This window comes from Staurois parvus, unplaced genomic scaffold, assembly GCF_062004578.1.
Source record: "Staurois parvus isolate SC_StPar_1 unplaced genomic scaffold, SC_StPar_1.0 ptg000909l, whole genome shotgun sequence".
Taxonomy (NCBI): Eukaryota; Metazoa; Chordata; class Amphibia; order Anura; family Ranidae; genus Staurois; species Staurois parvus.
The window spans coordinates 803,077-814,576 of NW_028318705.1; the positions used below are offsets into that span (position 1 = coordinate 803,077).

The following is an 11,500-nucleotide window of genomic DNA, read 5'->3' on the forward strand; positions in this document are numbered from 1 at the left end:
ACAGAGAGAGCGCAAGACAGCCAGGCAGACTGTGAGAGAGACCGCGAGACAGCCAGGCAGAGAGACCGAGAGACAGCCAGGCAGACAGAGAGAGACCGCGAGACAGCCAGGCAGACTGAGAGAGACCGCGAGACAGCCAGGCAGACCGAGAGAGACCACGAGACAGCCAGGCAGACCGAGAGAGACCGCGAAACAGCCAGGCAGACTGAGAGAGACCGCGAGACAGCCAGGCAGACTGAGAGAGACCGCGAGACAGCCAGGCAGACAGAGAGAGCGCAAGACACCCAGGCAGACTGTGAGAGAGACCGTGAGACAGCCAGGCAGACAGAGAGAGACCGCGAGACAGACCGAGAGACAACCAGGTAGACCGCCTGCATGTGGACAGCAGAGGGAAGCACACCGCCGGAATACAAAGAAGTCAATGTTGTACCTGTGGAGGGATCTGCAATCCTGACTCGTATCCCGGACACATTGGACAGAGCCCAGGATGTCTCTGCTCTTCCCTGGCTCCACGTTACAGCGTCCTGTGTATCCTGCCTCACCAGACAATGAATGAGCGGCTCTGCCAACCCCATCATCCAATCAGAGAGCTGGAGGTGAAGAGGTGACACATGAAACTACAAAGGCGACACAGGAAGCGGTGGAGTCATCTTTCTGGTTGAGCAGTGTGGGCCTATATCCGGCAGCACTGACCAGTGTATTCAGATGGAGGGGAAGTCTTCCGCCCTCAGAATACAGAGAATTGGCTCTTCTTTTCTTTTTTTGTTCATCCCGCTAGTTTTAAAAAAAAAAAAAAAAAAAAAAAAAAAAAAAAGGAGCATGTAAGGGCTGTCTAAGGCTACTTTAACTTTTTCGCAAAATCGCACTAAAAAATATATATGTGTTTTTGCAGCATTTTAGATACGTTTTCCAGCGCATTTCGGGTGCGTTTTTTGGTTGCCTGCACCCGTGAAAAATGGACATGTGCCAAAAAAACACACCATAGACGCAAAACACGGTGCACTTTCCATTCGTTTCAATTGTGGCCTGCGTTTTTGTTTTTTTTTGCACCAAAGATGTAGCATGCAGAACTTTTCAAAACGCACCGCACCCGCAGCGCAGTGGTGTGAAGAATCCCATAGGATTTAAAGGGAAACATGTTTCTTGCGTTTTTCTTACGAGGTGAAAACGCATCAGTGTGAAAGGGCCTTGGGCTACGTTCACACAAGTTTCCTGTCAACAAACTACAGTCCATGTAACATGATTTCCTATGGTTCGCGCTCACATCTCTGCGTTTTTAGTCGTTGCATTTTTTTGGAAAGTATCAAGGACTTTTTTTTTTTTTTTAACCCGCAACAGATTGCGTTTTTGGCTCAATAGACATCAATGGAACCGCATAAAAAAATGCAGGTATGCGATTTTCACCTGCATGACTACAAACACCTCCCCCTAGTAACAAACTTCCCAAACACCGCAAAACGCATGTTCAATAAACGCATAACGCACTGCAAAACATGCCGGTAAAAAGGCATCAATCACAAATCGCATAGGTGTGAACCGAAATTGTTTCATCTGCTTTGCTATCTCATAGAACACTTTCCCATGCATCCTGTTTCCCTACGTTGTCATCTCCCGTACTGTGTCCGCAGTCTCCGATCGTCTCCCGTACCGTGTCCACAGTCTCCGGTCGTCTCCCGTACTGTGTCCGCAGTCTCCGGTCGTCTCCTGTACTGTGTCCGCAGTCTCCGGTCGTCTCCTGTACTGTGTCCGCAGTCTCCGGTCGTCTCCTGTACTGTGTCCGCAGTCTCCGGTCGTCTCCTGTACTGTGTCCGCAGTCTCCGGTCGTCTCCTGTACTGTCTGCAGTCTCCGGTCGTCTCCTGTACTGTGTCCGCAGTCTCCGGTCGTCTCCTGTACTGTGTCCGCAGTCTCCGGTCTTCTCCTGTACTGTGTCCGCAGTCTCCGGTCTTCTCCTGTACTGTGTCCGCAGTCTCCGGTCGTCTCCTGTACTGTGTCCGCAGTCTCCGGTCGTCTCCTGTACTGTGTCCGCAGTCTCCGGTCGTCTCCTGTACTGTGTCCGCAGTCTCCGGTCGTCTCCTGTACTGTGTCCGCAGTCTCCGGTCGTCTCCTGTACTGTGTCCGCAGTCTCCGGTCGTCTCCTGTACTGTGTCCGCAGTCTCCGGTCGTCTCCTGTACTGTGTCCGCAGTCTCCGGTCGTCTCCTGTACTGTGTCCGCAGTCTCCGGTCATCCCCTGTACTGTCCGCAGTCTCCGGTCATCTCCTGTACTATGTCCGCAGTCTCTGGTCATCTCCTGTACTATGTCCGCAGTCTCTGGTCATCTCCTGTACTATGTCCGCAGTCTCTGGTCATCTCCTGTACTGTCTGCAGTCTCTGGTCATCTCCTGTACTGTGTCCGCGGTCTCTGGTCATCTCCTGTACTGTCTGCAGTCTCTGGTCATCACCTGTACTATGTCTGCAGTCCATTGGTTCAGAATATTTTTTTTCTTGTATTCCTCCTCTAAAACCTAGGCGCGTCTTATGGAGCGAAAAATACGGTATATACTGCATATAATTATAAGAAAAAGTAAAGAATTGGGACTCTATAGGTGCCGATACCGTCTCTCAGAGAAATGACAACCATGTTTAATACAACAGCTTTTATGGTACAAATAGTTGTATTTGTGGGATATTAACATTCCCAAAAAAGAAAACTCTGAAACAACAAATCATTTTCTCAGTATCACAACCCCCATCATGCACTTCCCCTCCCACATGGACATTAGCTTTTTGGTTAATTCAAATTTATCAAGGTTACTACCAAGAGAATGTGTGACGTTGTCGCCTGTCTTGTTGGGGTGTCATTTTGGTTTATCACATATTTACCCCCCCGGTCACATCAAAGCCGATTTTGAAATCGTGCGACTTACAGTGACGTCGCACGATTTCAAAATTGGGTGGCCTGACGATTTCATTGTGATTTGCAAGACATCTGACACAGATGTCTATGCAAATCACAACAAAAGTAGAGCATGTACTACTTTAGAAACCGGTGCGGTTCCGACTTGGACAGCTCTAATAGCAGACAATAGGGTGAGACTTGGCATACGATTTGTAAGTTGCATGGCACGCCAAATCGCACTCGATGTGACCGGGGTGTTATAGTGTATATTTATTGAATTATTATTATACAGGATTTATACCGCGCCAACAGTTTGCTCAGCGCTTTACAATATAAAGGGAGACAATACAGCAACAATACAGTTCAATACAAGAGGGATAGGAGGGCCCTGATCCTTGGAGCTTACAATCTAGGAGGGAGGGGCTAGTGGTACATAAGGTAGTAACTGTGGGGGATGAACTGGTAGGAAGAGTAGAAGATTCCATTATTAGCTGAGGGCAGGATAGGCTTCCCTGAAGAGATAGGTTTTCAGAGATCGCTTAAAAGTGAGCAGAGTAGACGATAGTCTGATAAATTGGGGTAGAGAGTTCCAGAGGATAGGGGAAGCTCTGAAGAAGACCTGGAGACGAGCATGGGAGGAGGAGACAAGGGAGCTAGAGAGTAGGAGGTGGTGGGAGGAGCGGAGAGAACGGTTTGGGTGAGATTTGGAGACAAGATTGGTGATGTAATTTGGGGAGGAGTTATAAATGACTTTATATGTTATTGTTAGTGTTCTGAATCATTCCATATGCTTGGTGACACGTTATGTTTTATTCTCTTTTGGTCCAGCCATCTACTGTAGGGTTGTTCTATAAAATCTCTGCATCTGAGGGAAAATGTGTTATCAGTTGCTAATTTGTTTTTGGCCACAAGATGGTGTAGGTTTCGATCTGATGGTTGTGTGGGTGACCTAGTGATGGGAAGGGGCGGTGTTTCTCTAGCTCCTCCCTGCAGCCTCTTCTCATTGGTGGAGTGGTGTTCTCACACCTGCACGCTTCTGGGTTTTGGACTAGTGGGGAGGTGGCTTGCCATGGTCCCGTTACTCAGAACAGTACAGATACCCCCCAAATGACCCCTTTTTGCAAAGTAGACAGTTTGACATATTTCATGTCAGGCATGGCGAGTTTTATGAAGTTGTAACTTTGTCATTTTTCAGAAATAAGGAAATTTAAAAAAAAATAATTTTCACAATTTTTTATTTTTTTTTACATACCAGCACCAGTGCAGTACAGCGTCAGCATATAACTGGTGTGGCGGCGATCAGGGACACTGACTGGTGACAGTATGAAAAAAAAAATAATTTTTAAATTATTTTCTATTCATTTTTTTCTCTTTTTTAAGATTTTTTTTCATATTACACTATGATCAAAGTAGTATGATGTTACCATAGTAACACTGTACTACTTTGGGGGAAGTGATCAGTTTTTTTGTTTTTTTGACACAATTTGATTGCTTATAGCAAAGAATTTCTCTGCTATAAGCAAGCATTTAACTGAATGAAATTGATTCATTCAGGGTTTTTTTTTGTTGTGGTTAGCTGTGATTGGCCACGACTAATCACATGACACAGATGGGCTGTGATTGGCCCAGCCTGTGCATGTGATTGCTGTGACCATTCACAGCTTCACACAGTTGTATACAATGGATGGCATGAAAGGAAGCCATTCATTGCATACAACTGTCATGTGACCTGCTGTGATTGGTCACAGCAGGTCACATGGTACTGGCAACGGGGCCCGTAACTCAGATCTGTCATCGGCCATGTCCGAGGTACATGGCCAGTGACAGATCTTACCACAGCGAGCCCCTGCAGGAACGCATAAAGCGCAATCCGGGAAGGACGTCATATGACGTCCTCCCAGAGGGATGAAGTGTTCGCCCCGGCCGTCATTTGATCATAGGCCGGGAGGCAAGTGGTTAATTTCAGGTTAACCAGTTCCCGTACGGCCGCTGTATATAAACGGCCAGATGGTGGCAGTGCAGGGGCGGGTTGCCGTTCATAAACAGCACCCCCCATTCTGGACTGTGCGTGCTCCCTGGGGGCGTGAAGCAACACGATCCGGTGCCCGCTGTGTCCTCCGGACACCGATCGCTGTACGGGACCTCTGTGCGAGGTCCCGATTCATGTGATCACTGATTGGCCAATCAGTGATCACATGAATAGTAGCAAGCAAGATGTCACTTCTGACATCATTGCTTACTACTAGTGAAATCTGTGAATGATCACAGAGGTCACACGGTACAGGGCTATTCACAACAGCCTTGTACCATGTGACAAGATATGACCAATCACAGCTCACACAGTATTTCTCAATGGCTGCAAGAATGCAGCCAGAGAGAAGGAGAAATGATTGTTTTTACAGCCTTTATAGGTGTGAAAGCAATCAGTGTAAAAAAATAATTATCTTCATCACCCCTCACAAGCAGTACAGTGTCACTATGGTGACACTGTACTGCTAGGGTGACAGTATGCTTAAAAAAAAAAAAAAAAAATATTAAAAAAAAAAAAAAATTTAAAATAATAATTTTTGGCTATAAGCTAACCATAGTAACCTTCGAAACAGGAAATGATGCGAATCGGAGGAGTTTGACGCCATTTTACCGGACTCCTGTGTGGTGAGCTTCCGCTGTCCCTGCCAGCAGTGCAGCACATCAGCGCCCAGCAGTAAAGAAAAGTGACGGATTTGCAAAATGTTATAACAAAAACTAACATTTTTTGGTCTTTTTTCGTTTGTTTAGCAAAAGATCAATAACCCCCAGTGCCGATTAAATACCACCCAAAGAAAGCTCTATTTGAGTGAAAAAGGTTATAAAAATGTAAAATAAGTACAGCGTTGCATGACAGTGCAACTGTCATTCAAAGTGCGACAGCGCCGACAGCTAACAAATAGCCTGGGCAGGAATGTGCCGGTATTGAAGTGATTAAAATTGTAGAATATATAAAAGTGCAGCGCTAAAGTACAAAAATCAATATAAATTTTTGTACTTTTTACTTTAGCGCTGCACTTTTCTATATTTTCTATTTGTAGGGGATTGTTGCCGATACCTTGTGTGCTATTTATTTATTTATTTGTTGCCAGCGCTCACCTACATACATTTACATTGATAAAGTTGTAGACTCCTCTTAAGTGAGAAGATAACTTTCCGATATACGGGGGAGTCCCTTCTTCACATTTCACAGAAACCCCCAGCAGAAAATTTCCCCCCTATTTTTGTGACAACTGAAAATTTGGGATTTATTTTTATTCCCAGCGACATTGGTGATCAGCACAACCAGAGAGAGTGAATCTCTCCTACAGGGACACAGACAGCAATTACATTCCTGATAGACATTCTATCCCTTCACCCTTCTATAGCAGAAATTTTTATATATATATATATATATATATATATATATATATATATTTATTTATTTTTTTTTTTTTTTTTTTTTTGCTTTTAGTCAGTTACTAGTTAATGTGTGTAATTAATTAGATCTAATTTATTTAATTTATTATAAGCTCTGTAAGGTTTTTCTTTCTTTTTTATTTTTTTCCTGACAGTCATGCTTTCTGCAGGGAAAATTCCCTTTCACTTCCCGTCCAAAGCGCACAACAGGTAACCCCACTGGAAAATTTCCCCTCATCTAATTTTTATGAAAAAAAAAAAAAAAAACTTTGTATTTTCCTCTCACTTTTATGTCTGGGAAGAACCATCGAATGAGCATCTGTGCCTAAACGCCAAGCAGAAGACACTGGCGTTTAACTGAGCGTGGCGGCGTACAGCCCTTCGCTTTTATTAGGGGCTGTACGCAGCAGAGGCGGCTCCATAGCACCAGAGAGCACTGGGGATTGTACACCTTAGCACACGGGAGCTAAACATCCATGTATGTGAGGTCTAGATTAATTAATAATGTAAAATAAATATTACAATATTAATTTTATTATGAATAAAAATAAACCAAAAAGGATAACATGAAAATCAGTTACATAGTTAGTCTGGCTGAAAAAGGACAAAAATCCATCCAGTTCAACCAAAAAAAAAGTTATAATCCTACACCCCCACAGTTGATCCAGTTAAATCGTTCAAAATTAAATAAAACAGTAAATAGGATACAATGTGAAGAAAAAGAAATAATCCAACTGAAATAAAAAAATTAATAAGTTTTGTTTCATTAAAATCATCATTATTAATATTAATAATAATAATAATAATAATAAAAAAGTAATAATAATATTTAAATGAACAAAAAAAAAAAAAACATGAATTTATAATATATATAAAAAAAGTTATAATCCTACACCCACATTTGATCAAGTTAAATCGTTCAAAATTAAATAAAACAGCGAATAGGATACAATGTGAAGAAAAATAAATAATTCAACTGAAATAAAAAATGTAATATGTTTTATTATATGTTTCATTAAAATTATCATTATTATTATTATTATTATTATTATTATTAATAAAAAAGTAATAATAATATTTAAATGAACAAAAAAACTACATGAATTTAGAATATAAAAAAAAAAAGTTATAATCCTACACCCACAGCTGATCCAGTTAAATCGTTCAAAATTAAATAAAACAGTAAATAGGATACAATGTGAAGAAAAAGAAATAATCCAACTGCAATAAAAAAAATAAGTTTTATTATTTGTTTCATTAAAATTATTATTAATAATAATAATAAAATAATATTTAAATGAACAAAAAATAAAAAAACAACACAAATTTATAATATATAACTAAGGGCAAAACTTTTTTTTTTTTCAGCTTTGGATAGAGTGGAGAGGGATTAGAACACCAATCAGATTTATACGGTCTGTGCCCGTTAGGGAGCTTCACCCTCTCTAATTGTTCCATTTGCCATTATCACTGGGAGTAAAAGTGAAAGAAATTCCCAAATTTCGGGTTGTCACCAGAACAGGGGAAATCTTTTAATGGGGGCAGACAGTGAAATCTCTTGCTTTGAAGGGTGGGGGGGGGGGGAGAGACAAAAAAGGCAAAGAAAACAAAATGACAAGGGCTAGAAATCGACTTTAGAGCTCGTTTACATGTGCAGCAGTCCTTGTCACCCATCAGAAAAGTGATTCACGCTGAATCACTTTTCGCCATTTGACAGGCGGTGTGGAGGCGATATGACCGTGGATCAACTGTCTACTTTCACTGCCTCCTGGCCGCCCATGTAACCGAGCCCTATGGAAAATGAAGAAAAAAAAAAAAAAAGGTTTACCGTCAGTTCTACTTTATATTAAATTAACAATAAACAAAATATAAAAATAAATAAAATAAAAATACAACAAATTAAATATCCGCTTGCCATCATAGACAGCAAAGGCTTTCCCCGCCTCGCAGTCCATACATGTGCGGCGGCAAAGTGGGTCCCTGCACTGAATCAGGTACCTAGTATGTGATCTGCGCGCCCGCTGGCCTGGCTGTGCTGTGATTCGTTCCAGCACAAGCCAATCACCCGGTCCTGGCCAATGACTGATTGAACACAGCTCATTGTAAACAGTACAGAGCTGTGTTCACTGACAGGGTATCCTGCTGTTTTTAATTCTCTGCTAAACAATAGTTTCAAAATTCTCAGTCTTTTTTCGTTTATATCGCAAAAAATAAAAAACCCAGTATTGATCAAATACCACCAAAAAAAAAAAAAAAAAAAAAAAGCTCTATTTGTGGGAAAAAAATTATATACATGTAAATTTCTTTTAGGTACAATGTTGCATGAGCGCACTTACCAGTTAAAGTAGTGCAGTGCCAAATAGCAAAATATGACCAGGTCATGAAGGAATTTAAATCTTCTGACGGGCAAGTGGATATAAATTATTACATATTATTTATATATTATTTTTTGGATTTGATTTATGTAATATTTATTTTTGCACATTTTATCCTGTTTTATGTTACTTATGTAATGATAATATTAATAACTTTTTATTACTTATATTTTTTTAAATAATATTTCCATGAAACAAATACAAATAATAATTAATAAAAACTAGTTTCACTATTTGTTTTATTTTTGCACTACTACTATTATTATTAATAATAATACCAATAATAATAATAATAATAATAATGAACAAGTTTTTTTATTTTATCGTGGTTTCATTATTAGTTTTATCTTTGTAATAAGAACATTAATAATGTTTTATTTGTTTCATTAAAATTATTATTAATAATAATATTTAAATGAACAAAAAATTAACATGAAATTTGTATCATTTGAATACTATTAATAATAATAATAATAATCAAATGATACAAAAAAAATCATGTTATTTATTTTTATTTAATTTTATGATGATTATTAAATAATAATAATTTTAATTAATACAATTATATTAAAATATTGTTATTGTTATTATTATTATTATTATTATTAACAATTTAAATGAAGCAAATTAAAAAATAGTAGTATTACCATTACATAAATTTTAAAATATATATATAATTTCAACAGAATAAAATGTGAAAATAAATGATCCAAAGTTAATAATTATAAACATAAATTAAATAATCCAACAAGCTAAAATCTGAAAATAAATATTCCAAAATAAAAAAAATAATTAAAATATATTAAACCCAACAAAGAATATAAATTATTATTAATACAAATATATATATAATATTTCAGAAGGGCCACATGTTCAGAAGCAGAAGATGCCAGTTTCATATGGCTGTCATAGTTGGGATCAGGCTGATCCTCGGGCATCACATACACAGGACCCCTGTATGGCCCCCTCTCCTCGCCTCCCCCTCTGGTAGCCCCTCAGTGGGGAGGCCGGATTGAGTGTCAGGAAAAGTTGGATGTCACTCCGCCTGCAGTCTGGGAACCCTGAATCACCCCGAATCCCCGCCGGTCCTCCCCGGCCTCTAATCCGCCCCCCAACGGTCATTATCACCACCCAGACAACCGGAACTCACCAACTTCACCGCCACCGAGACTCAGCCGCTCACCGGCGCCGCCTACTTCCCTCCCGGGGACGTCCCACCTCTCCTGAGCCCGCCGCTAGAGGCCGAACTCACACTTCTCACTGCTCCAGCAGCCGCTTATCTCTGTGCTATAAGTCTCCGATAAAATGGCCGCCGGAGCAGGATTCAGGATGCTGATTTGTCGTGTCTTACTGTGCCGTGGTGGGCGCCATTTTTGTGAAGACTAAAGTTTATCGTAGGCAATGTAGAATAAGGTGGGTGGAGAAGACTGCAGAGTGGAGCTCCTGTCTAAATCCAGCCTATAGCCAGATACCCTTGGGTGGAGAAGAGAGACATTTTTGAGAACAGAATGTGAATGGCACATTAAAATCTAAAACAACATGTATTTATTTCAGGTACTCATATAGTGCCATCAATTTACACAGCACTTTACATATATATTGTACATTCACATCAGTCCCTAACCCTCAAGGGGTGTACAATCTAAGGTCCATAACTCACATTCATACACATACTAGGGACAATTTTGACAGGAGCCAATTCACCTACCAGCATGTCTTTGGAGTATGGGAGGAAACCCACACAGTCACAGGGAGAACATGCAAACTCCAGGCAGGTGGTGCCATGGTTGGGATTTGAACCAGCGACCCTAGTACTGCCAGGTGGAAGTGCTAACCATTTAGCCACTGTGCTGCCTATACCATTTTTTTTCCCACAAATAGAGCTTTCTTTTGGCGGTGTTTGATCACCTCCGGGGTTTTTATTTTTTGCAATATAAACAAAAAAAAAAGATTTTTTGAAAACAAAAACAGTATTTTTTACTTTCTGCTATAAAACATATCCAATAAAATGTTTTTTTAAAAATCAAATTTCTGTATACATTTTGACCAACATGTATTTTACATGTCTTTGGTAAAAAAAGAAATCCCAATAAGTGTATATTGATTGGTTTGCATGAAAGTTATAACGTCTACAAACTATGGTATATACTGATTTTTTTTTTTATATACTAGTAATGGTGGTGATCAGCAATTTATAATGGGACTGCAATAATGCGGACGGCAATCTGACACTAACTGACACTGGGAGGGGGGATCTAACTGCCACTGAAATCACCGGTGACATTAAGTCCCAGTTCACACTGAAATCGTGCTACTTCAGTGCCATTTCAAAGCCGCCAGTCAGTGCGATTTCATGTGCGGCTTGACAACATCTGTTGGACTTCATGTACAGATGTCTGCGAGTCACACATGAAATCGCCCAAAACACTGCAGGAACCGTTTTCAAATCGGTGCAAGTCGGAGTCGCACCTACTTAAACGGTGCAACTTTGATCTGTCAAGTGGTATCAGTGTCCGTACTGTACACTGTCACAGTACTAATGACGCTGGATGGGAAGGGGTTAACGTCTAGAGCCGGGGTCAGTAACACGTCGATCGCGATCCACCAGTTGACCGCAGGCAGGTGAGTGGTAGATCGCAATCTCGTCCCTGCCTTGCTGACCTGCAACTATCAGAGCTGTGCAGCAATGTGGCGAGAAGCTGGGGAACCTGTCAAAAACTGGCAAAGGTATTCCCCACCCCCGCAGCATGCCCTTTGCTTACGTGTGGCTGCAGGGAGGGGAAAGCCTCTGTGGTCTATGACAGTGAGCGGGTTCGGGCTGC

At 40.7% G+C, this 11,500-nt stretch overlaps 1 protein-coding gene across 1 annotated transcript in view; it reads right to left on the bottom strand.

Moving 5' to 3' along the window:
• Positions 1-9,908, bottom strand: part of LOC149442141 (uncharacterized) — a 32,014-nt gene extending 22,106 nt beyond the window's left edge. Inside the window, exon 1 of the mRNA XM_089656483.1 lies at positions 9,829-9,908. The gene's annotated coding sequence lies outside the window, so the exon portion shown is untranslated. The remainder of the gene's footprint in view (positions 1-9,828) is intronic.
• Positions 9,909-11,500: the final 1,592 nt, after the last annotated feature.